At 50.4% G+C, this 26,064-nt stretch overlaps 1 protein-coding gene and 1 long non-coding RNA gene across 2 annotated transcripts in view; one reads left to right on the top strand and one right to left on the bottom strand.

The window, feature by feature from the left end:
• LOC149364008 (matrix metalloproteinase-2-like) overlaps positions 1-26,064 on the top strand; it is a 228,862-nt gene that overhangs the window by 23,832 nt on the left and 178,966 nt on the right. The gene's annotated exons all lie outside the window — the stretch shown is intronic.
• The window catches only part of LOC149364009 (uncharacterized), a 152,164-nt gene continuing 147,111 nt past the window's right edge, over positions 21,012-26,064 (bottom strand). The window contains exon 4 of the long non-coding RNA XR_016289138.1: positions 21,012-21,230. This is a non-coding gene — a long non-coding RNA (uncharacterized LOC149364009). The remainder of the gene's footprint in view (positions 21,231-26,064) is intronic.

Here is a 26,064-nt window from a genome sequence, read left to right as displayed (position 1 = left end):
AGCGAGGGAGTCCCAATTAGTGCGAAGATGAGAGACGGAAACGACGTCTCTCGGGCCATCGAAAGCGCCAGCTCAGCCGAAGGGTCCCTAGGAGTCCCAGGGCCTGCACGCGTGAATGGAAATGTTCCCCACGCGCTTATCCCCCCCCCCCCCCCCCCCCTCCTTATTTCTTTCCCGCTCGGCTTTCTCGGCGCTTTTACGGTTGGTCGAGGAGCTTCATCGTTGCGTCGTTATAATTCCAGAGAGAAGCGTGCTATCTTTATTAGTCGATTCCTGACGAACTACGGTCGTTGGCCTCGGATCGCTGCCGTTTTCAGCTCACACCGTTTTCGGGAGGACGGAGCGGGAAAAACGCTCTGCTTTTACTTTTCCCTTTTTTTTATTTAGCCCTCTTATTCGCCTCGTGTTTATACACGAGCTCCTAGCTCCTGAATGCGTCAGAAAGCCACCGAAGTAGTTTCCCGAATGTTCGCCATTTTTCGCCCTTCTTCTTTGGAGATACGAGTTGCGTGATTCGTTGTACGAGTCGTTTTCGTTCAGTTTGCTGCATGCTTCGACCCCCCCCCCCCCCCCACCTCCTTTTCATTATTTTCTTAGGCGGCCAACGCGAATATGTTAACCATTTGACTATGCCGCCGCCGTTCCGTCTGTAGCTGTGATCGTATCAGGTTTTCCCTGTTGCCAAAGTGTGGTACTCCCTAACAACAGTCTCTTTTCTGGAGCTTTTGGTCGCGCCCAGTTATCTTCCTATTGTGCCCATATATCAAGATCTGGCATTCGGGTTGATCCACAGCTCGAGGGGTAGCGCACTGTCGCTCCACCTGTGCTATTAAAACAAAACTGCGCAGGGATTCTTGATACATGCCCAAGAAAATTTGCATTATGTTACCGGTACCTAACGATCCAGATCCTAAGTGGCGCCACCACACGCTAACCTTCAGAAGCTGGGCGCTGGACATTCTGGGGTTGCGATCCGGAACATTGTGACAGCGCGCCACGAGTAGAAAGAGTGCATCCTCCTCTCCTGTCCTCTGTCTTAGTTATTTCGAAGGCGTATTCAGCTCCGCGTCAGTGCGCACTGTTTGTTCCTTTTGCAGAGGCTTTGTTTGCGCGATCTAGAAGTGCTTTTGTCCGAGCTTTCGCTCGTATACGTCGGTGATAAATTCTGAGAGCGCCTCCGCGGTGGTCGTGCGGCGGGAACGTTTATATACACTAGACACGGCCGAGAACGAAGTGCGCGTTGTACGCTCGAGGGCGGGCGAGCGCTGTACGAGCGACCGCAAGTGCGGTGAAGGAACATAAAAAAAAAGCGCGTTGTTTAAAGAGGGAAATGGAGAGGCGTTTCTCGCGTATCACTGCAGGAGCTCATTTTTCTTATCCTCTTGCATGCACTGTTTTACGTATACATACCCCTGTGTATACGCTTCCTACCAGGTGCTGAAGAGTGGCGCGATGAGAGTTAAACAGGGGTAAGGTTGTGCACTGTAAATAGTACGAAGTTAAAAGGGAGTAAGAAAGCTTGCGTACTCTCTTTTTACTCCCATATAGGCGTATTCGTGTTTAGAGTGTAAAGCATGTTGTATCCCGTAAATGGCGCACCCTGCTCAAGAAAAGACGGCGAGAGAGAGAGAGAGAAAATAAAGAACGGAAGGGAGCGGAAGCGACTGTTGCATCCGTAACAAGCCGCAGAAATTTTCAATTAAGCTTTTGTTTTATATGTGCGGCGCCCTTTTTATTTTATTTTCAGTTAATACTAATCAAATCGAATCAAATTTTATTTTCCTTCGTACAAGGTACAAGTATGGTGCAGCCACAAAAAGTTGCTGCTGCCAGCAGCTTGACGAGGCGACTGCCCCACTCACAACAGCAGCATTGGCCCACTATACATCGTCTCATTCAAAGAATTAAAATGAATGTGAATGTCAAATGAGTATGTCACAAAATGAAAACAAAAGCGTCAATGGCTAAGCATGCGTAAAAAAAGAAAGAAGAGGACCACAAGATCGCACAAGCCGCAAAGAAGTGGCATGATGCAGACACAGTCAGAGGCTTATAAAGTAAATTGCATCACAATAATAAATATAAGTTTCTGCAATTCTCAAACATCTCCAATCTCAGCAAGGATATTGGTGGAACACTATGTGAGCAAAGGAAGCAGAAGGAGCTGTATTTATTAACACAAAAATGCATACGTCATCATAGGCGCATGAAGGGTCAGGGCCATATGCTGGGTTGAAGCCCGCACAGCTGTATTTGAAACAGCGCTGTCACATCTCTTTCGACAACAAATCGATTTGTCTGCAGCTTTTCTGTTTGTTTCGTGTACAGCGTGTGCAGCGCTAGTTTCTCTGGTTCTTCTCCGCTTTCCCGCTTTGGTTTGGTCAGACAGGAGGGCGCATATTGTTTACCTTCGAGTGGCCAGTTGCCGCGCTTTCTACCGTGTTCTGACGACGCGTCGACGGAACGATAGAATGTCCCAATGCTGCGCTGGTCTCTGGCTTCGAGGAAGCGATGACAGTTCGTTCGCGTCGCCGGGCGAAGACCTCGTAAAACATACCCGCGAACGCGATGCTCGAAAGGGAACAGGCACTTCGAACCTCGCGAACATCTCCTTTTACACGCGGTGGCCCCGGCGTCGGCCGTTTTTGGCATACCGCGAGACTAGAGGCGCGCGGACGAAGCAACATAAATAATAATCGCGACCCATGCCGCCGCTGCGTGTACACTTGCAAGACGAGACGATTGCTTTTTTTTTCTTTTTTTTTTTCTCTGAGCAGTTCGAAGGCGGTGTTTACCGGCCTGTAATAACGGAGGGCATTGACGGCTCGGTGCGCAGGGATCGTGAGTCCCGGAGACGATCTTCGGATATAGTTGCAGTACCAGGAAAATTCACGCCACCTTCACTGGTGCTAGTGACCCAGCTCGCAAGAGCAGAGGTGATCTCTGCACTGCCGGCCTCCCTGAAGCGCGAAACGTGGCAAGTTTGTCAAGGCGTATACCTTCATCTCTTACCGCAGCGCGCTGACACCGCTGTCGTTTGCCACGACCGCTCGTTCCAGCTCTTGTGTTTCCTCAATACACGCCCAAGACACAAACGAAACTTTGCTTCAAATCTCCTCCGCCATCCCTGTGAAGCAATCTTTCCTGCCCATTTTTTGTCAACGCCATGCGCCACTTCTTGTAACATTACCTACCCTCTACCGTGCCTCCTACCCTCGATCATCACCCCTTCCGCCAGGGGGAGAAGAAAGAAAGAAAGAAAGAAAGAAAGAAAGAAAGAAAGAAAGAAAGAAAGAAAGAAAGAAAGAAAGAAAGAAAGAAAGAAAGAAAGAAAGAAAGAAAGAAAGAAAGAAAGAAAGAAAGAAAGAAAGAAAGAAAGAAAATTCGGGATAAAATCTTGCTGAGTACACATGTGGGTCAACATGAGCCGGATGGGTACATGAGCTCTGAACACGTTCTCCGGAGCTCCCCACTGCGGTGTTCACAGTATACCTAAGGTATTCAGGCCTGAGAAAAGAAACACATACGAAAAAGCGCACACGTGCACCCTTCTCCCTCTCTTACTCCGTGTTATTACTACCGTACCCATAACAGCCGCCCGGTTCCTCAGCCAAGGGTGATCGATCGCGAGCACCTAGCTCGGCCGGCGTCATCATCGGGCGTCGACGCAGCAGTCGTAGCCTTGCGGCCAGCTGGCGAGCCAATTACGATCTCGATGACTCGTGCCTGATCGCTCGCGGTCGCCGCAGGCTGAGCATGCACCGACTGACCGGCTCTGGGGCGCCGCGGTGAACGCTTCGCTGCGTCCCACCGATGCTATGCGGGCGGGCATGCGTGACATGTGCCGCACGCCTGCCGCTTGGATGCACCGTGTTTGTAGTGCACAACGCCTAGCAGTGCGGGCTAGAAGTGGCAAGACAGCCGCAGTCATTCGCGCTTCCGGTTTAGGTTTAGGCCCAGCTAAGCCTAACTCGAGCGAGAACTCGCCTGCGCTTGCAGAACCCGCTTGTCAAAGACAACGAATGCACAGTTTATAGCCAAGCCTGCGTTAAAAGGCGATTCAGATGGAGATTATTGGAGGATCGGGTTGCGGAGTAGATGCAGCTCCTTAGAACCACCTAAAAAGGCCCTCTTTACGCGTTCGCCGCGCTGCGTACAACTGCAAGGACGGCGCGCGTTGGGAGAAGAGAAAGCTGCTTCGGGGGATAATGGGGCCGACGAGAGAGATTGATACGCGCCCCACGGTTGTGTGTATAGGTTGGGGCCGAGATAGAGAGAGTGGGAAGGAAATGAAGCCGGCGCTGAGCGGCCCAAAGCGAGTGCATAATGGCGGCGCCGACGGATAGATTTATCTCGGCCGCCGGGGCGTGAGGGAAAACATTAGCGGCGCCCCCACCCGGCGACAACCCTCCCTATGCGGTGCCGACGCTCAGTCCTACGCGCTTTGCTGCTCGCGTCGCGGCCTCCGTGTTCCCCTTCGCTGCGCCTGAAGGTCTTGGTCAGTGGCGGAGCTGTGGCAACAAGTATCTGCTCCGGCTACTGAGGCGGTCGCGTTGGACGCGCGATGGAGGAGCCAGCGGTTGGGTGTCGCGACACCTCCGTCGGGGCCCCAGCTAAACTGGTATGACAGCTCGCCAAGAAAAAAAAAAAAAATTGCTGCTGCTCTTTCGTCATTGTTTTCTTCGCACTGCGTTTAGATTTCTCTGTGTGAAAGCCTCAGAAGGGGAACCGAGTAGAAAATCGGCCCGACGACAAACACTGGCGCTTTTGCTCACAACCGTTTAATCAGAGGTGAAATAAGCATGTGCACACAGACCATCGTAGGCGCCCCTCGTACAAAGCATCCAGAGAAATGCCAGCAGATTAATCGTAAAAAGCACGAAATAAATTTGATTGCGTCATTATACAAAGCGAATGAGGTACCATTTAAAACGCCCTGTCCCGCTTCTTCTTTTTTTTTTTTTAACGTTAAAGGGCTCCATTGTTTCGCGCGCTGTTTGTAGCACCCGTGTTCGTCGTCTTTCTGATGTCCTTGCCGTTTCGCGCTAAAAAAAAAAAAAGAGCATGAATTTAAATTAGCAACTATCCCAACAGTTAACGCTTTTCTCGAAGTTATCGTACGAACGAACCGCGCTCGTCGCTTAGAAAGAGGCCGGCGGAAGCACTTTGCTAAAAGGCGTTCGCACGTACTGAGATCACTACAGAAAAACTCCGAAAGATTCTAATTTCCTAATTTCCTGCAACTGAGGTTGTGAAAGAAATGTAGTACGTCTTACCAAATTAAACTAATGTTTGCGACTACAGGATCACCACTTTCCCTGGGTTCTACTGCGAGCCTTACGGACGCCAGTATGTAAAGAAAAGCAGTATTCGTGCAATCCAACGTCAGTGTTACTGCAAACAACGACGGGCACAAGAAAGCCGCGTGAAGATCACGAGAGTGCAGCGCCGCAGCTCGGCTGATGACAATGCTTCCGCTGCAGCTGATGACTATACGACGCCGGCATCATAAGCAACTCGCGTATAGAGAATAACCCTTCTGCCAGAATAGGGCTGGCGCGCTTGTCTAGCGGGTTGGCCACCTCGAAGCCGGACAAGAAAAAGAGGATGCGGACAAGGACACACGTTCTCTTCTCCGTATGCGCACATGCTGGCCCGTTCACCTCACCCTTTTACGTTCTCTAATTTCTTTCCCCTTCCAGCTTCACCACCCCGTCTGCAGAGAGATCTCCCTGCGCGAGCCGCCGAGGAGTGTCGTGCCGAGTATTTCCGGCGCCTTCACGAAGCTCGTGGTGCCAACACGCCGTACGGGCACGTTGTGTATATGCCCAGGGCTGGCATCGCATACGGTGCGAGGAGGAAAGGGGAGAGGGGAAGGGGGTTGACAGACTTAATTGAAAGCGCGGCGCCTCCCCTCGCGACCCTGGTCTCCGCGGCACGCTCTTTTAATCGTCCCGCGACGGAGTCGCCTTCGCGGTTTTCGCGGTTGGAGGCTCGTCGCCAGCGGAGCAGCAGTTTGGCTCGGAGGCCTGGGAAGGAAGGGGGGGGGGGGGGGGGGGGGGGGTTCAGCGAAGTCAGAGCGACGGCCGCAGCAGCAGTAGTAGCGTCGGTGCGGTGTGTGAACGGCATCCCTACGTATATATACGCAGCCAGCTCCGCTCGAACCCGCTCGGTGTCATCGGCTGGGTCGCACCCTGCGTAATTGGCTCCGCCACCGGCTTAATTAGCATCGCCGGTGGCCGGGCGTCAGCGCCGCCGCCCGCGAGCGGCTGACGTGTCAGTGGGCGCTCACCGCCCTCTCCCCCCCATCTGTCGCTCCCTTTCTTCTAAGGACGGTGACATCGCTGCATGCGGTCTTCGACTCGTGACCTCATCTCCTCACGTGTCATCTCCGCCCCCCAATCGTGAACGAAACGTGAAGACAATGATACTGTTTCTATAAGGTCTTGCTTGGTGAGGAGGAGAACCATGACTACCCTCTCCCTGTGTTAAACGAGCGTTGACAGCTGTAGTCAAGGCTCTTATGGTGTCTGTGGTCGCGTTGAACGTCGACCCCATTTGTAGGTTCTTAACACGTGTTATAACGTTCTTTCCAATGTCCGAGTTCACGCTAGAGGTAAACAGGCGGAAAATTGGCCTTCGTTGCCGGTGTCATATATATCAGCCTTAGTTGCGCGTTTGTTGCCGGTGTACATCGACATTAGTTTTATCTACTTTTTTTGCCCATTAAGTTGATGAAGATTAATTGGCAGTTCTGAAAAAAGCGCGGAGTGGCACGGCTGAGCATTCGGCTGGTGCGTGGCAGTCCTAGCCACGTACTACGTCGGCGTTTCATTCATTCGCTGTTGAGTTCTAAACCCCGAAACAATTTAAAAGATTAGCACGTGACTTTATTAGGAAGTTTGTATCATACGTATACCCGGCATCACGTGCGGGCCCCTGACTCCCTTTGCGGAGTTTCTGGAACTCCCGTCGACGTCTGACCGGCGTATGAGACGAAAACAAGGAGGCTCATGCACTATACGGTGAGTGGAATGAGAGGAGGCCGTTGCACCGTGTACGGGGACGCGGGATGTCGCGCCGGTCTGGCTGACGCCCGACGGCGGTCAAGCCCGCGACGTTTCCCGGGAAACATCCGCGCCATCGATCGGCAGCTTGGCCGCCCTGGGGCCAACCGCCGGGCGCCTTCGAGGTGAGTGGTCGCACCGCCCCACGACCCGCCCGTTTCAAAAGTGCCTGGGAACCACGCCGCGCAGCTGTTGCCTTCTATTACGACGGCGAGACCCTTCCCTGTACACTTCGGGTATACAGTTAGAAAACAGCAACCGCACACGAACGGGAGGGGGGGGGGGGGGGGGGGGGCAGGGAGGGCATATAAAGGGTTAATCATCATTTCATGATTCATAATTTCTCTGAAGTAAAGAGCCAATGTACGGATCGTGTTTGCGAATGACGATCTTACTTTCTCGAAATTAACAACTGGCTGCTTAGATGTGCATCCTTAAGCCCTCACTGGGACTGTTCAGGTGAATTCTGACACCTTGCACTCGAGTTCGTTCTCTCTCCCCACCACTCTTTTTACTTTTGTTAGGCGATTTTCATTTCATTAATTAAAGACTTAAGGGCCCGTAGAACAGTGTGTAACAACATATTCATACCAGTTCATCAATAGCTACAACAAAGCAAAGGAACGAAACAAAGCAAGAAGTGATCGTAAGAGAAGAGACACTAGCACGGGATCAGGTCATTTGGTAAGACCAGAAACATCGTGTAAAACACTGGTGACGCGTTATTAGTTTAGTGCAAAAATTTTCTCGATCTTTACATGACGCTACAGAAGAAGGTTTCTTATTCTCGTATCCACTAAGAAAGCACAAAATGCAAAACTTTATTAGCGGTCAGGTCCGTTTATCACCAAAATCTTGTTCCGCTTCTTCTCTTGTTCCCAATTTCTGCAGCACAGGACCTTAAGTCAAGACTCAGGGGCAGATTCAAAGCGAAAAAAAAAAACAAAAAAAAAAACAAGAAGAACCGGTGTATATGCAGTTTCATGAAATGATGCCAGAGTTACCACTGACAGCATCGTCGTTGAAAGCCGAGCCCTCGGCTTGTTTCGCGTCCTTAACTCCGAGCTTACGACGCGCTTAAACGGCCGGTGGAAACAGAAAATGATTTTTTTTGTTCTCTTTATCTTCCTCTTGCGCGGTGTTTCCCCCTTCTTCTTCGTGAGAATGATTTGTTTCGTTGAGTACCGCATGAAAGGGAAAGAAGAATGAAAGAAGGGCAGAGAAGAGATATCCTCTCTCTCTCCTTTCCGCGCCGGTAGACGCGAAGCCCGGCCCGATATGGCCGCTCATAAAAAGTGTGCCCCGGGAGACGCGCTGGCCGGCGGACGGACGCTTGATGCGCCGACGTCGTCGAGAGAGCACGAGGGGGAATGGAGCGATGACGCGATGAAAAAAAGTGGTTCGCGCGAAGCGCATAGTGCGCAAAGCCAAGCCAGGTGCTGCGCACCGACCGGCATCAACTTCATATCCACACACCTTCCCTACTCTCGCCCGTTTTCTGCGCCTCTACTCTCACCGGCGCGTCCTAGTTTCTTCCACGATGGGTCCCTTGTGTCCCTGCCTTCCACCTCTTCCATCCCTCCCCGTTTCTCTCTCCAACGCGCATTTTATGCGAGCTCGATACCTCTGCGGTACCCCTTTAGTACTGCAAACAGCTGCTCGAGATGTCGGCAGAGGGAAGGACGCAAAGCAGAGGTGTTCGAAGCTGCTGAAACGAACGTCGGCGGCGCTCTAGAACAGTTACCGAAGTGTTATCTGGGATTTAGTTCTCATTCATATTGACACGACGACCAACGCTGAACATTTCAGTTGTAGTCGGATACAACTCAAGAACGAAGCGGCTTTTCGTCTTCAAAGGATCCCCTTCCAGCCAGTGGCGTAGGCCGATTCTCATGACCCTGCTAGCACGACAGGGCTGCCCCCTTTCATCTGCCACTCCCTGCACTGTCACGCTCATAGAGTTTCTTACTATTACCTAGAGGGAAAGCTGGCAGCCCGTCTATGGGAGTTTGCATGGCGACCCCTCGAGACCACTTCAGCCAGCATGGGCGCTCAAAGCATCATGGGGCGGTGAGCTACTTGTTGCGGAACTGCAACTTTTGGCCAAAAAATAATAGAAAAATTAAGCTGTTTGATAACTACAAGCGTCCTAATATTCAATATCTTGTCTAATGATTGCAACAAACGAGCAGAAAAGAATTTAAGTGCAAAGTTTGCCCAAAATAAGAGACGACTCGCTCTCCTATTGGCCTAGTAATGAACACTATAAAAACTAATATTTCTTAATTAACAGGCGCACTTTTAAAAGTAAATATGTTTTCAAAAAAAATGTTGTTGCTTAAACACTATAAGAGGTTTTTAATGACATTTCAGAAAAGTGAAACCTTTTATTGGCGTCGTGTGTCGTCGCGTTTTCACTACTATTGATTTTGCACACTGCGTTCGCGCCAAAGTCGTCTGCGCGCACACGAAGAGCGTTTTCGGAATGAAACATCTCAGTAGTGCCACTCCATGTTCCCAAAAAATTACAACTGTGCCGCAACAAGTAGCTCACCGCCCCATGATGCTTTGAGCGTCCATGCTGGCTGAAGTGCAGCGCCGCCAGCTTTCCCTCTAGGTAATAGTAAGAAACTCTATGGTCACGCTAGCAGGCTGATGAGAATCGGCCGACGCCACTGGCTGGAGGGGGATCCTTTGACGCGGAAAAGGCGCTTCGTACTTGAGTTGTATCCGACTGTAGATTCATTGAAAGCAGCGATGGAGGACGCGGACAGGTGGAAAGGAGACACGTACGTAGCGCTGACACGAGAACACCGCTGTCGTGACTTCACAGTTTGCCCACGTTTTCCAGTGCTTCTTTCAATGAATGCAAAACGATCTCGGTCAACAAACTACTTTTTTCATTTACTTCGTGTTTCTTTCACACGACTTCCCGCGTCTTTTTCGCGCTCCTTTCAAACAGGAGAGCGGATAATCTGCCTTCACATGCTCTGGGAACAGTGGAGCGTCCCAAAATGTTGGCCAACCTAATTAAATTAATTTCGTCTCGCTTTCTCTCGACTTTCGATTCGCTTTCGCCTGAATATAGTTTTCGCCGCACTATAGGCCGGATTTTACGCTGCTTCACCTCACTTCACCAGACTTTCGCGTGACTTTCACCCAGGTTTCACCAGACTTTTGCATCATCTGCTTCACGTAGCAGTCCTTAATTTTCGGTCGACTAAAATGTTCACCTTTTTTTTACGGCTGGTTTTGACTTTGACTGTGCACTGCTTGGAGCTTGCTTTCATTTTAACCTTAGTTTAGTTGTGTCCAACTTTGGCGTGGCCTTCGTGAGCTTTTCATTAGACTTTACGCTCTTACTTCTTTAAATTTCAAGCCGCCGAGCATCTAGCACGCGCTTGGCCGTCAAACCAAAGTCTTCCATTCCATCAGCGTCACAGCTTGCTTTCAAGCGTCTTCTCAGATTACCGTCTTTCTGCGAGGAATGTGCGAGATCGAAAGCGACGACAGGTCAGCGTGGGTATCTTTCATTCCACGCGTTATCGCCGCATGACTCCGCTATGTCGAGCGAGCTCTCGCTTCACTCCGCCTATATATGTCGACACGCGCGCCGCCGCTGAAAACTGAGACGCCGCTGGCTGAACGTCGTGACGCTGTGGTGTCAACTCGACTCTGCGTCAGAGCGGACTCAGCTCGACGCTGCAAACTCGATTGGAAACAAGAGCGCCCCCTTCTAAGCAAAATGACAGATCGCCGCATCGGGCGACAGAGTTTCGCGCGTCGCCTGTACGGGACACCCGCTGAGAACGGGCCCCGCGACATTCATTAAGTCGGACACGTTTGTCACGAAACTCGCTGTGATGTTGGACGCGCTAAAGAGGGACAGTAAAAGCAAAAACGAGAAAGGAGCGAACAAAAAAAGAAGGCTGCTTTGGAAACCTGATCTTGATTGCTGCGTCTTTACAAGGCCGGCTAAACTACAAGAAAAGGAAGGAGAAAAATAAAAATGGAGCGAGGAAAAATCTAATAAAAGAGCAGTATCTGTCACATATCGCTAATTCCCAGTATAGACTGCACCTCTTAAAATTTTTTGTTGTGTCTGTAATTTGCAATTTACCCTAATCTGTCTTCTAAACTTTCGACACCACGGTATTCGAAGAGCGATAGCTTCCAGACCAGCTTATTATCCCTATCAGACCAGCTTATATCCCTAGAAACGTGGGCGCTAGGTTTCTATTTGGGATAAAACCCTTTTTTATCCATAAAATGTAGACGTTAAGACGCTAATTCGCTGTTTGCCCTGTTTAGTGATAAAAACCTGATCATTTAGACGTTAATTCTCGCTTTAACAAACTTTCAATAAAAATTGACTCCTGCTCACTATATACTCTATCCCTTAAGGCTGCATAGTGATGATCCCTCAGTGGCTGGTCCTAGGGACGCCGTTTTTAAGCATAATAAACAACACAAAAACTGACTCAGGCTTAGAGCGATTTAAAAAATTTCTGTCTCATCTTGATTGGCCTAGCTTCTAGCTTGACCTGGTGCATTGTGTGGGAATGCAAGCACATCTCGGTTCCGAACTGTGTACATAATCTGCTCATACGCGTCTGCATTACGAAGAAGGGACACAAAATTTTTCATGCAGTTTCAACTCTATTCTCCGATACTCTCGATCAGCTTCCTGTAGAGCAACATCACTCACCCAAATGGCCACTTTTTGTAAAATTTTGAATGCCAGGAAATTATGTACGGTACGCGGATTTACGAAACATGGCTCTTCAAGAGTTTCTACTCACGTACAGGAACATTTCTGCGTATTTACGTGCAGGCCGCACTGAAAAAATGGTCGTGAGAGCGAATGAAGATAGGCCTCGACAACTTTTAGTTTCGCCCTTTCGTCCCTATCTTGCTTGGCACTGCACGCAACAAAATTCCGATTTTGTCGTATCCGCAGCTGTCCTTTTCCTTTCCTGCTCGCGTTAAAGAGAGGATAAAAGCGCAAATTCAAAGCAGCGCACACTCTAACTCTCCTCTTATGGCGAGAGCGGCTCGGTTGAATCGCGCGCAGTGGGGCGGAAAAGCGAATGCAACGAAAAGTCAGCCGGCGGCGGGCGAGAGATGTAAGAGCAGCTCCATTTGCACGGAGGCATCTCCGTGTTCACAAAGAGCCCCCTCTTTCTTTCCTTCGCCGAAGGGGAAACGTGTCACCGCCTCTGCGAAATAAATGTCAACAGTTCGGCCTACTCTGCGGGAGAGATGACGCGCCGTCTAATTGAATCAACAGTGCTGTTTTTTTTTGCTTCGCTGCTGCAACAGGAAGCAGCTCCGCTAGTGAAAGGAAAGAACTCGAAATAATGCTAACGTAACTATAGTTGAGAGAGAACGGCACCATTATTATTATTAATTTATTCTTGTTCCTTTTCAAACTCGATTCCTTTCCTTCTTCCCTTCCTTCCTTCGTGTCCTGTTATGCAGCACACCGAGGGACGCTTCAAACAGCGTGGATGCCGGGAAGCGGCTCTGCAACGTCGCGCTTTCGCAAACGGGCCGCGCCTATGCAGATTTCTGGTATAGAAGGCGCGGGCTCTGCACGCTGCATGCGTAGGGTCGGTTCCGTGCTCTCATTCATCGGGCGAACAGCGTCTTCCCCTTTCTCCCCACCTCCTGCCTTTTTTCCCTCTACTCCGCTCTTTGTTTCCTCCTTCTTATCCCTATTTCCCTTATTTCCTCCGGCGCGCGTGCCCTTGCTTCACGCGCTGGCGAGCCACCGCTCAAATTGGCCCCGACGTCTCTCGCTCGGGTATACTTTATCTCGGCGCGAGCGAGGGAGCCTGAGCGGAAGCGAATATGCTGCCCCCGCGGGTCTCTGTCTGCATAGCCCTTCTCTGCCTAGCCCTTGGTTTCTCGTTGTCGCTATATAGCATGCGCGCGAATCATGGCGGCGGACGGCACATGCGGAACGAGCGCTCGCTCTGTCACTGAGCCGTGTCGGCCGGCGGCGTCCGTGAATGCGCCCTTCCTTTTCCCTTTTCTCCCTTTCTCCCCTTCTCACTCACTTTTTTGGCTCGCCGTCTTCGCCTGGTGTGCTGGCGCTGCATGTTCACTTTGCGAGCGCCACACAAGCCGGGCGCGAATTCCCTGCTCTCCCTCTTCCCTAACTCGGAGGCTGAGTCGTTAAAATGCGCCGAACTCTGGGAATAGGGGAAAAAAGGAAGCGCGTTACTAAAAAACGGAACATAGGGAAGACCCGCAAAGAAAGAAGGGAGCGGAGTGTGGTAGAGGCCTTTTGGGGAAAGGGGGGGGGGGGGGGCTGGGAAGCGTGGAGGCAGCAAAGACACAGCCGACGACAGACACCGACCCAGTTTATACACGCGTTACCCACGTCGCGGCGAGAGCGCTACGCACCCCGAGACGCCGCTACACGTGTCGGGACGCGGCGTGCGCTCCGTTTTTCCATTTCCGAGAGGAACTCAATTTCCTCCTGCAAGAAAAGAGCGCGCCTTATGCTACTACTTCCACGCATATACTTTCGCTCTCAGTGCCACCGCCCGCGCGCGCAACAGGAGCGTATAGCGTGCGCCTTCCTCCTTCGCCTTCGCGCGCTTAGAAAAGTGCGCGACTTTTTTGGCGCGGGTTGGGGGGGAAGGGGGTGGAGTATAGTAGTAACGGGTGGCAGGAAGAAGGCGTCGTCGACAAGCAAGTGCGCTTCAGTGCTACGATGCGAGCTGGAAGAACAGCATAATGCGCGTCGTCGCAGGATTCCGCCGGGCATGCACCACATGCGTGCGCCTTCTCGACTGGGAAAATAAGGGCTGGAAAATTTCATTACACGCGTGTGTGGCTGGAACGCGCTCGGCCGTCGTCGTACGTAGCAGGCGCGCATGAATAGCCTCCGGCTCATTTCGGGACGCCGGCGCGTTTCCTTGGGGACCTTCCGAGCAGTCGCTCGTTACGAAGCGATCGCGGCGGCGATTAGCGGGGAGTTATTGCTAGTAATAAGAGTCGGTTTCTTGGGCGTAAAAACGTGAATCAAGAAAGATATATGAAAAGCTGCGATAAGAACGAGGACGACGAGAGGGATGTGGCTGCTGAAAAGAAAAAAAAGCGCGCGAAAACTGAAGCTTCAAAACAAAGTGAGCTGAAAACAAACGCGCTCTTAGGAAAAGTGGGCGAAGCGTTTTTCTGTGTGCGTGGTAAAAAAAATTGGTTAATGACTGAGGAGTAGTGTATCTGAGCATGTTCACGTTATTGCGAGCACGTAAATATAGGAACATTGGTTGATTTATGGGATTTGACGTCCCAAATCGACTGAGGCTATGAGGGATGCCGTAGTGAAGGGCACCGGAAATTTCGGCTACCTGGGGTTCTTTAACGTGCACCTACATTGCACAGTAAAAGGGCCTCTAGAATTTTGCCTCCATTGGATCTAGACATTATCTGTACTTTTGGTATCAATACTTTTTACTGTGTTAACTAGTCGACCGAAATTCTTGTCATTGCAGGTAACATGCGTAGGAAGAAAAGCGTAATATATTTTTGAGCAAATTAAGCGTTCAGTGACGCTAAAATACTTTTTAATCGTATTAAACTCCGCGGTTCGAACTGTGTTCTCTCAAGTGTGTCCTGGCCAAAACTCGTGGACGTTAAATGCTATTTCGTTCTCTTCTTGGGCAAACAGCGAAAAGTCACCGGGTTACAGAGTTGGACAGTCGCGTTGCCTACTCGAGGCACGTATAGAGTCTTGCAACAGCTGCTGCCGGTGTTTTCACCGCCTGAGTCACCTTGTCTCATGAAGCAACTTCGGCGCGTTCCCACCGGTGGCCGATCCGCGACGCATCTCTTCTGGGAATTCGCGGAGGCGTACGTCCGACGCGTCACTGTCTCCACGCTGAACCCTAGGGCAATGAAGCGTGCTGCGCGCTGTCGGTAGGAAGTCGGGATCATTACGAGGTAGAGCTCACCGACAATTACTCGCTTTCACTCCCACTAGCCTCTCACCTTAACCTGGACCAAAGATTGCGACCAATTCCACTCACACTCTTCCAGATGTCTACTCACTCAGTCACATCCTTACATGCTTATACCGAAATCACATGTAAGTACACGCTCACTTTCATGACCACTCACAATCTGACTCACGCGCTTACAGATAAAGAAACACTACGAAAGGCAACTTTTTTTCGCATGGGAGCCGCAATCACTCCTAATTAAGGAGTTATGGTTGAATGAAGACATGAACTGAATAAAGGTTTCGTTTGTTTTATGGGGTTCAACGTCCCAAAGCGACTCAGGTTTGGTTTGGTTTGGTTTGGTTTGGTTTGGTTTGGTTTGGTATATGGGGGTTTAATATCTCAAAGCGACTCAGGCTATGAGGGACTTCGTAGAGGAGGGCAATGGATAATTTCGACCACCTGTATTTCTTTAACGTGCACTAACATCGCACAGTACAAGGGCCTCTAGTATTTCGCCTCTGTCGAAATGCGTCCGCAGCAGCCGGGATCGAACCCGCGTCTTTTGGGTCAGCAGCCGAGCACCATAACCCCTAAGCCACCGCGGCGGGCGGTATTTATTCAGGTATCGCTAACAGAATCAGGGTAGGTAACCTTAAACTTCAGTCAACCAAATGATCAGGTAGGCTTTCATAAAGGATATTCCGCAATAAATCATATTCGCACTAACAGTTTTTAAGTTAATGCTGAAGCAAAAGTAAATTTTGGCCTTAGAAGCGACCTAGTTGCTCCCTTTCATCTTGCGAGTATAGCATATTTTATCTCCCGGAACTTAACTATAGTACAGTCGGGGACAAAAGTCTCGGGACCACGCGTTCCACAAACGCAGCCGATAGCTCTGCTATTAGCCGGCTGGTGAAGACCACGCTTGTGGAGGTGAAAGTCAAAATTTTCTTCTTTCATCTTCACAAGTGTGGTCTCCAGCCGCCGGCTAATAGCAGAACCATCCGCTTCGTTTGAGGAACATGCGGTCGAGAGACTTTTGTCCCCGACTGTACATGCACATTAACCCAAGCTAATATTCATTCACTCGCCGCACACACAGTGAAGGGGGTGGGCCTGGTGACGTACACACAAATCTGCGAATAGCGGGCTTCCTGGCTCGCGAACGCGTTTTCAAATGTTGAAATCCCCGCTCATTCACAAAGCGGCACGCGTTCTTCGCCAGATTTTGCCGCACCGTGGATGCGTTGCCCAACGTCTGAGGGCGGGTAAGCCCTGCACGACTTTCCACCTCTGGCGGGCGCTGCGCTGACCGGAAGCACATCGCCAAGCATCGCTGGCGAGACTCATGGGGAAATAATCGCTGCAGCGGACGCGCGTAGCCGGCGCGACTCGTTTGGAATTCAGCCGGCCCAGCGACGATCGAGCGTAGGCGGGCTGAAGCCTCTGCACGCACGCAGCCTTGAGGAAGTGAGCGAAAAAAAGAATGAGGCGGTGAACGCTAAGTGGGCCGAAAAGTATGAGCTTGCTTCGTACCGGTCATTTTTCTTTTTCCGCCGCCGCGCTTTGTAGTGCGCGTTGCCTGCCAGCCAAATTATATTCCTCGCGGCCCGGCCGCTCTGTAATTCGAAGGCGTTTACGAACCATTAAAGCTAAAACTCGCGTTCCTAGCTACTAGGGAAAAAAAAAAAGTTCCTAGAATGCAATGCAAGTGAGAGTGCTTAGAATCAATACTAACGTACGTCATGCTATTGTTTTAAATGAACCCAGAAACGCCCCTTCCTGTGCTGAGCGTAAGCGCATGCAGCAGGTGCACGGCGTAGCCGGTGAGCCAGTTTTCGAGGTATAGCGTTGTTCTACGCAGCACCTGTTGTGCTACCCGGACTGGCGACAGTTTGTTTGCTCTCGCACTCTCTCTCTCTCTTTCTCGAAGGTTCAGTTACTTGGTATAATTGAGCAGCAGAAAGGATACAACGACGTCGAAGAAACATACAGACGGGGACTATGCTGCACTGAAAACTGAAGAATTTGTTTAAAAAACCGCATACTTATACTGAAGAACAGGCATTGCTTCGAAAGATAATCTATCGTCTTCTGCTTACATCGCCGCGCAGGTACTTGACCTCTTTTTTCGTTAGGCAAACTGACAGCTTGCTGACGCATTTCCTATCGAAAAAAGAAGTCAAGTACCTGCGCGGTGATGTAAGCAGAAGACGATAGATTATCTTTCGAAGCAATGCCTGTTCTTCAGTATAAGTATGCGGTTTTTCAAATAAATTCTTCAGTTGTCAGTGCTGCAGCGTCCTCGTCTGTATGCTTCTTCGACGTCCTTGTTTCCTTTCTGCTGCTCAATAATACGATCATGAACCAACTAGCTCACCAATGCACCTTATTAACGTTCAGTTACTTAGCGAAACTGGGACAAGCCTGTGAGGACAGAAACGCTCTCGCTATCCCTTCGTTATAACAACGTCATAAGAATACAAGCGTTGTGAGAGTGACTGTCAAGGGCCGCACATGGCCAAAGGAGGACGAAAATTCGATCGATTTAAACTCCGCAACCCCATTGGCAGCATCAGTTTTTTTTTTTCTCCAGGCGGATACTCTACCGACACGGGGCCTTCGATTACCCTATATTTTTTTGAAATTAGCAAAAGCTGTCTTTATGTACTCGTTGAAAATGAATTAGCGACTCAGAGGGCCTTCAAAGAGATCGTGAACAAAAAGCGTACAAAAAACCATCTTAATGCGACGTAGTGAGCGGATCCTAAGAAAATATTTTTTTTTTTTTTTACACGTTAAAGGGTAAGCCGCGACGGCGATATGCGCTTAACGAGCTACAGATTGAAGACAGGGAGATGCGGCGCAATTGATTTTTACAGTTTCGTAGTACAGCACCGCCTCTCATCTTTTAATTCAAAAATGAAAGATAAGAAAGAAGAGGAGAAAGCAAGACACACTGATGCCATTATCCCTCTAGCGTCAGGTGCGTTACATTCATCTCCAGGCCCCTATCTCCATCACATAGTCCGTCTACCTACACTATGAACCCTGCCGCTTTCATGAAAGCGTATTTTACCATAATGTTTGCTGTGCGACGACGTACCTCCACGTATGGGATTCTATGCCAATCTTCCTTCTTTGACCCTCTATATATATATTTTTTTTTTCAATTTCGTCCCGAGAGCTAGCACCGCTACTTGATTATGCGGGTCTACTTTCGGCCGGACTGGTGTGCAGAGGCCACGCCTTTCCACTCAGGCAGCACTGCGCGCAACTCGTCGGAGGCACCCCGCGTAGCAAGTCGGGAGAGCGGATGCAAATGAGATTCAGCACGGCGCCGGCCGCTCTGGCGCAGCTTGAACGGCCCAAGGAATCACCCCGCCCCGTGAACGAAGCACGAGCCGAGCCGCACACTGGAACTTTTGAGCGCGCTTCGCCACTACGCACGGACTGACGCTCGCCCGCCGATCGCGCTTAGCGCTGGACCGAAGCGGAGCGCGGGGCGTTGGCCCGTGGACGAGGCCTTCCACGACGACGACGAAGGGTGCACCGGAAGCGGAACGGGAAGTTGAGCTTTGCCGCGGATTCACTTCCGGTTTGCGCACTTTGATTGGCCCCGCGCCAACGGGAGGTGCGCGCTCTGCTGTCCGCTCTCGAAGGCTGTAACCCCGGGATTTTCGGCGTTGGCCCCCCTGTGTTGAGGGACCTTTGTTGACTGGGTGGTGGTGGAGAGAGCCCCCATTGCGGCGGCTTGATAAATCGCGATGTGATGGCTGGCCTTTTTTTGTTTTTCTGTTTTTATTTTACCGCTCGGTGCTGCCAATTCGCGTGGAGGATGCTTGTAGGGAGGAGCGGCGATACCGGGTCCTAATGTTTCAAGTATTGCGGGGGCGGACCTTTATATAAGAACCTTGGGATCGTTGTACTCCACGGAGTTACTTGGTGCGCTTCCAAAGCAAAAAGCAGCTTGAGCGGTAGAGGTTCGTTAAAGAACTTCTCCCCCTTCTACTTCTACAGAATTCTTACCATAGGAAACTGCGGCGTCGTCTCTAGCGGGAAAGCTGAAACGACAGTTAAGCGTCCCGCGACCCCCCCCCCCCCCCCCCCCCTCTTTCTATTTTTCGTGCCTTTTTTTCATGTTTATATGGCCACATGTGTATTCTGGTGACTTTTTCTTGCGCAAAACGCCAACCACTCTAGCGATGCTATAGATAGCATCAGTTAAACCTATGTAGTTACGCAAATTGTTGTGCACGTGTGAACACGCATTGAAATCCCGGGATGTTATTTGGAATCTCATCTCAAGAGACTAAGGGTTGCGGAGTATGACAGAGAGCCAGGTGAGCAGGAGAGATAAGGTTGCTCGCGGAGATAGGGCGGCCGCAACCTACATATAGGGCAGTGTTTAATTGGAGGTCAATGATAGATGCCTTTGTCTTGCAGTGGACGTAGTTGGCGGGTGATGGTGGTGGCGATGGTTATAATGTCGGTGGTGGTGGTGGTGTAGAATTGAGAGATTTAGATATTCTCTTATAGCGTCAAATCTCTATCCTGAGAGTAACAATGGCATTTGGTAATGGATAACGTGACTCTTGAACTTCTTTCTCGTTTATTTCTGTGCTGCAATAAGAGAATGTACCCTGCATCTCGCTGCACCGCGCCTGCGCAGAACACGAACAACCCTGAAAAAGACTGGTGTCCCTCACCCGTACAGGGCTGCTGTCGTGTTCCCCTCTCCGTTTCCCGTGTCGAGCCTCGCGAGCACAAAAGGAGCAGATCGCGCAAACAAGATTCGCTTGTCCCGTTTATTGGAAGCGGTGCTCGCTCGTCGGAGGCAATTAAGGCTGCTGGGACCCGTGTTCCTTAGTCGGCTGGGCTGCCCTCGATCTCCGCCTCCTATTTGGGGCTTCCGCGTATTTTGCTGCGCCGCGACTACGCAGGACTAGGAGAGGGTTATTTGTGAGCGCGCCCGTAATCGCCGAGACTATCGAGGTTATGAGCGTGGGTAGCGGCTCTGTACTTTCTATAGATCGATGAAGAAATTCACCAAAAGCTTTAAATTGTCTTCCCGTGTTTCGATTAGGAACGACTTGTTCGCAAAAGACGATAATGCCGTAATCTTTTCCCACTGAAGTGGCAGTGCTTTGATAATCATCAAAGGGCAGTGGCCCATGAAACCTGGCATTTCGTCAGAGCGCAAAACCTACTGACTGTTGTAGTCTATTTTGAAATTAGATGAGGGTTGGGGTGAGCCCTCCTCCAACCTCAGTTGCGTCTGCTTATAAGAAACGTCTGCTTATTTCTCTTATTTCTGTTGTTTCACTGCTCATCACCATTCGGACTAATTGTCTCTCTTTCAGAACTCAAACGAGTAAAACAAAGTAGACGCGACCTTGGAGGGAGTGAACGATCTGCCGTGGCTGAAAAGTGTTTGGGTAATGACGTAGCTTCGCCCCACGTCGGCGTAACTCTTGTGTAATCGTAACGGCGCTCTTTGCCAGGGCTTATGATGCCATAGCAAAGGAGCCTCACCGGACCAAAAGCCGGCGACGACCGTCCGGTGTTGTCCAGAAGAAAATTCTGATTGGCTGGTGGCGGGCTGTGACGTCATCAGTGACGTCATCAGATCGAGGACTGCCCATTGGCTACCGGGTAATGACGTCACCACATCGGTAGTGACATCACCAGACCAAGTTCATCTCTGGGAAGCCTTCACTTGCCAACAGTGGCAGGTTGCAGGTGGTATACGGGAAGAGCAGCCTGAAGGAGCCAGTCATTTTCGGAAAAGGCATCTTTAGTTTCGAATGCTATCGCTTTGCCAACACGTAATGGAATTAGGTGGCCCTGTTTTTTTGTTTGTTTGTTATTATTCCGCAGTTGAATATCTGCTCCACCAATCCACCTTTGTTTTTGTTTTTTGCGCGCTAAACACACTGAACACATCTAGGCACACTAAAAACACTAAACGTAATAAGCACTGTAAAACACTGAACCCACTAAACGTAACAAGCACACTAAACACAGCAAAAACACCGGAACACACCCGGCGTGGCTGTTCGTGAGACGGGGGAAGAATGGCGCCGGGCACAGCGTCACGCCCAGAGATAAGTGGCGGCGGCGGCGGCGGCGGCCCGAGGTTGTCGTCCTCGCAGTACCGCTACCTGGCGGGTCCGCGGCCCGCCGATGACCGCCGCTCGTGAGGCTGCGTGGGCGAGGGCGTCGCCGTCAATGAACGACGCCTCAGAGAAGAGAAAAGGGTTGCGGAAGCACCAGCAAAACTCAGCCGCAGACGCTCTGCCGCGCCGTCGAAAGTGGTCGGTTTAGAAAGGAGAAAACATACTGCACACGGGCGCACATAGGCACTATACATAGCCGCATTCAGTGGCCTCTCGACGACTGGATAAGCTTTCACGGACATCTCTTACGCGTCACGGGGCTGATGTCCTTGCTGGGGGCGCTCTGTATCGCGTCGTTGTAACTTCGACTCGAAGTGTGCGAAAAGTGCGTCGTTTTCGATAACGGAAAAATATCGGATCTCTCTTTCCTGCTATTGTTTAGTTCATAGGTTTATTAAGTCTCATTTACTTGCCTTATTCATTTCTTTAGTGGTTCGTAGCATTACCTGCCGTTGTTTCACCCCTGGACCAGCAGGAGAGTATGCAAAAGTGATGACAGAAAACGAATGCAGCGAGGAGTAAATCGACCAGAATTCTTGAGAGAGATACTATCTCGCAGTTTAGCAAAGGTAAGACACGATAAGGAGGTTTTGGCTATACTGAAGTGATCGGAAAGACTGTTTGTCGCGCTTTGGCAGCCGACTTTAAGAGTGTAAATTTAAACCCGACAACGCGTTTTATTTGCTTCTCGTACTTTTGTAAGCATCCAGCCCTTTGCGTTGTGACGGTAAGATAACCGATGATCGTTAGAAGTAACGGACTGAATGCCAATGGCAGGAAGAGCGCAGAGTGGGTCAGAGAAGAAACGCGGGTTAATGACCTCCTAGTGGAAATCAAGAATAACAAATGTGCTTGGGTAGGGCGCGTAATGGGAAGGCAAGATAACCGATAGTCTTTGAGGGTAACGGACTGGATTCCAAGAGAGGGTTGGGCGTAGTCAGGCTGATTATTATTATTATTATTATTATTATTATTATTATTATTATTATTATTATTATTATTATTATTATTATTATTATCATCATCATCATCATCATCATCATCGCGTCGCTATCTAAAATCAGTGCGGACGGTAAGGGCGGTTCGCCGAAGCGGGCGCGCCTGACTGTCGGAGTCTGTCGGGGCGTTCCCCATATCCCCAGGACGGCGGTCTAGGGAACCAAGAACCGGGACTGGTGTTCGGTACGGGCAAGATGCGAGAACACTCACATTTTTGTCTGCGTCGTAGTTTATAGTTTTCATTGTGAAACTTTGAAGCATTGCTTGCGGAAAGGCTAAAGGAGAGCCGTGCTTTGTCCCATTTGTCTTCCTTGTCCAGCGGCGCTTGAAAACTTCCTTAGCGCAGAAAGTTCCAGGGCGTTCCCCTGTCGCGTGGCAGTTTTGCACGCTGCGTACTGAGCGTCGTTCGATCTATATATATGTGGTCTAGGAAGTATGGCCGTCCTACTGCCCGCTCCTCCTCGAGCGCTGCTTGTTTCCTTATTACGTAACGTCCACTGATAGTCAAGCAGTAGAGAGAGAGGCTGCCCCTTTTGCAGCAGTTTCTCATCGAATAGGGTCATGCGTTTGTATCAGCACGAATAATAACGGTGTCATTGAGTCTCAACTCGGACGATATGATAGCAGCAGCGGTTACAATGGTGTCACTGCACCACCAGAGCAGAATACAGAATCTACAGAATCGATCACACTTGTCAAGAACACTCGAGCGCTTGAAGCAAATGAAGTGGAATCTTTGTCGAAGCTGCTTTGCGAGGGGTGAAGTGATTGTGTCTGTATGGCTGTCACGTCTTCGGCTACTATAGCGAGCTCCGTTTAGAATTTCACTATTTCCTCCGTCCTTCACTGCTGGAGCGCTTTAGACAAGTGTGATCGGGTCTCTACATGGGTCAGGTCACATCTGACCGCTAACGTTAGCCTTCTTTGATGGCGATCCACGCAAAAACCCTTGAAGGCACCTTCATTTAGGTATTGGCAGCTTATCGTTGTGACCTACAACTTTCTTCATTAATTGACGAAATTCATTGGCGTGCATAGGTTCGCTGTGTTTCTGCACGGCTGCATTGAGGTGAAACAAAGCGCGTATCAGTTTCACTTTTAATTCCGGATATCCCTGTTTACTTCCGTGTTTAGTTTCGTGTTTAAATCAATTTTGCAGTTAGTTTAGCGTGAACGAAAACAAGCATTTCAATAGCGGGGTTTTCGCGGCCAGTATGAATTCTTGTGATGGCTCACCGCGTTCGATACAAGCAGCGTGATTTACTGGCTCGTCCTACTTTGCTGCGCGCGCAGAAATAAAGCGTAAATTACACCGCTTCTTAAGAAAGGAAACCAGCGAAGACACAAAATAACACCGACAACAGCTCCATAAAAACCTTTGAGATCACTGCGGGGACCCGCACCGGAGCGATGCGAAGGCAAAATGTCCACATACTATATCGACGTCCGTGGCTGTTCTGAAGTCTATGTACTATATCCACGTCTATGGCTATTTTGAAGCCTAATTGTATTTTTGCAATAAAATAACTAATTACACCTCATCAACCAAATTTTTCCCTCGGCAACATTTTATCACGCACTATCTGTCATCACACATTTATCTTCAGAGAAAGATGTAATCGTGCAGACAAAACTTCGGGCACGTTTTGCTGACTCAACAGAGTCATATAATGATCTCACATTAATAAACAGATAGTTGCCAGCTTTTCAGCTTTCGTGTTCGCGCTGGAGAGGTCTCTCTGGCCGTTGGAGCTTTCTTGTGAAAGGGGCGGCCGGGCTCTCATAAACGTTCCGCGAACCGGCCGCGCTATGCCCGAGCGCCCGCCATCGTCGGCCCTGTCTACCGCTTCTTCTAACCCCCCCCCCCCCCCCCTCCCTCACGCTCAGGCCAGCCTCTCGAGTTTCCCGTTTTCTGCGAAGGAGAACGGCTCGCACCCGTGACGAACGTGGGTCGAATGCACACGCAGCGAAACCAGCGTCCGACTTGCGCCGCTTTCTACACTCTCCCCTACGCTTCGCCTCCACCGGGAGAACTTTATTTTTTCTTCTTCTTTTTTTTTCTGGAATATTTTGTTATGTTTTTATGTCTGTCACAATACCAAAGAGCGATGACTGGTGGTAGTGGTTTATTTTCAAAATTTAAAAAAAGCGAAGGAAAAGAATGCTGCAGGCCGCGACCATTGCTATCTAATACCTTAAGCACCCAGGCTGCAGTAGGCGGAGGTGAAAGGGAAAGGAAGAGGTTTAGTTTGGTTTGGTTTATTGGGGTTTAACGTTCTAGAGCGACTCAGGCTATGAAGGACGCCATAGTGAAGGGCTCCGGAAATTTCAGCCACCTGGGGAAGGGCTCCGGAAATTTCAGCCCCTGCCCACCCCATGGTCCCAAACACTCTCTACCTCACTTTGAGCGAGCCTCCTCTCCTTCCATTCCTTCCTCGAAATTTTTCTCTCCCGCTCCTCGTCGAGTAGGCTCGGCAAGGCAAAATCACCCCTTCCTTCTCCGGTGTAAGCCGGAGGCGTGGTGTCTGTGGAGTGCGTCACAGCGCGACGTCATGGCCCCGCCTTTAATAGAATTCTTTTCTTGGTTTTTGCATTTTCTCCGCACACTGAACGATCGAGAGGCGCGATCGGCTCGACCACCTAGACTTGTTAGCGAGCGCATCCTTTCATACATCTGTTTGTCATTCCCAGTTAACGAGCCACCTTTTCATTTTATTTTAGGCCTCCCCACCGTTTCACGAGCGGAGGGGCGGAAGTCCGTTGTGTTCGAAACACACGACGGCGAAGCGCGGACCCGGCAACCGCCCGTTTGCTTTTCTCCATGCGTGTTTGTGTTCTGTGTGTTTGTGTCTTTTCTCCGCTCCAAAGCATATGTCATTCATTGGAGTCAAGGCGTACGCAAGATGCACGAAAGATAAGCGGTGTATGTGCGGAGCGGTCAAGTGGGCGAGCGAGGGAAAGGCTCTGCTGCACTAGTAATTAAAACCTTGTTTTGGGGGGCTTGCATAGAAAAAAAAAATCTGAGAAGGGAGCGCGTACGCAGAGCGTCTCGTGAGGTGATCACGGCGAGGGGAGGGGGGGGGAGGGGGGGCGGGGGCGAACCAACTCCCTCAGTTTTACTATTTTTTACTTTTTATGGCAAGGGTTCAAGGCTGTCGCCGCACGCTCCCTCTGCAGTTTTTTCTTTTGTTCCTTCATGCGGGTTTGTAGGCATGAGCCAGAACAGAAGGCGCTGCGGAAAGCGTTGTGCAGACGACGCGACGCCAAGGCTACGCCCAATCTTCTCCCGTCAGTCAGAACGATGCACCAATGGAGTGCCTTCAGCGAAAGTAACCCCCCATGACGTCAACGGGGTTCAGAGTAGTGGGTCGGGCCCGTTTTTGTTGAAGGAAAGAACGAGCGGGCTTTGATTTGAATTTTCGCAGCTTTTCGGGGCGCGCATGGCTCTAGTATTTTGCAGAGGTTATCTTCGATGCCTCATCTATGCAGTGGGCTTGTTTTTAAAAAATGTCCGGACCCTGGGCAGTGGCCCTTTAACGTGCACTGACACCGCACAGTACACGGGCCTCTATTAATTCGCCTCCATCGAAATTCGGCCACCGCAGCCGGGATCGAACCCGCGTCTTCCGGATCAGCCGCCGAGCGCCGTAACCACTGAGCCACCGCGGCGGGTCAAAAGGAAGAGGATAGCCAGGCGAAGTATAGAGGGGAGCGGTAGCCATAAAGGACAGGAGAGAGCTTTATACACTAACCCCAGGTGGTCGGAATTTCCGGAGCCCTCCACTACGGCGTCCCTCATAGCCTGAGTCGCTTTGGGACGTTAAACCCCCATAAACACACAACACTATTTACAAAAGACAA

The sequence above is a fragment of the Amblyomma mixtum genome, chromosome 2, assembly GCF_055824585.1.
Source record: "Amblyomma mixtum isolate Tamu chromosome 2, ASM5582458v1, whole genome shotgun sequence".
In the NCBI taxonomy this organism is placed as follows: Eukaryota; Metazoa; Arthropoda; class Arachnida; order Ixodida; family Ixodidae; genus Amblyomma; species Amblyomma mixtum.
Note: the sequence above shows the minus strand (reverse complement) of the source record. Positions and strands in the feature narration are given on the sequence as shown.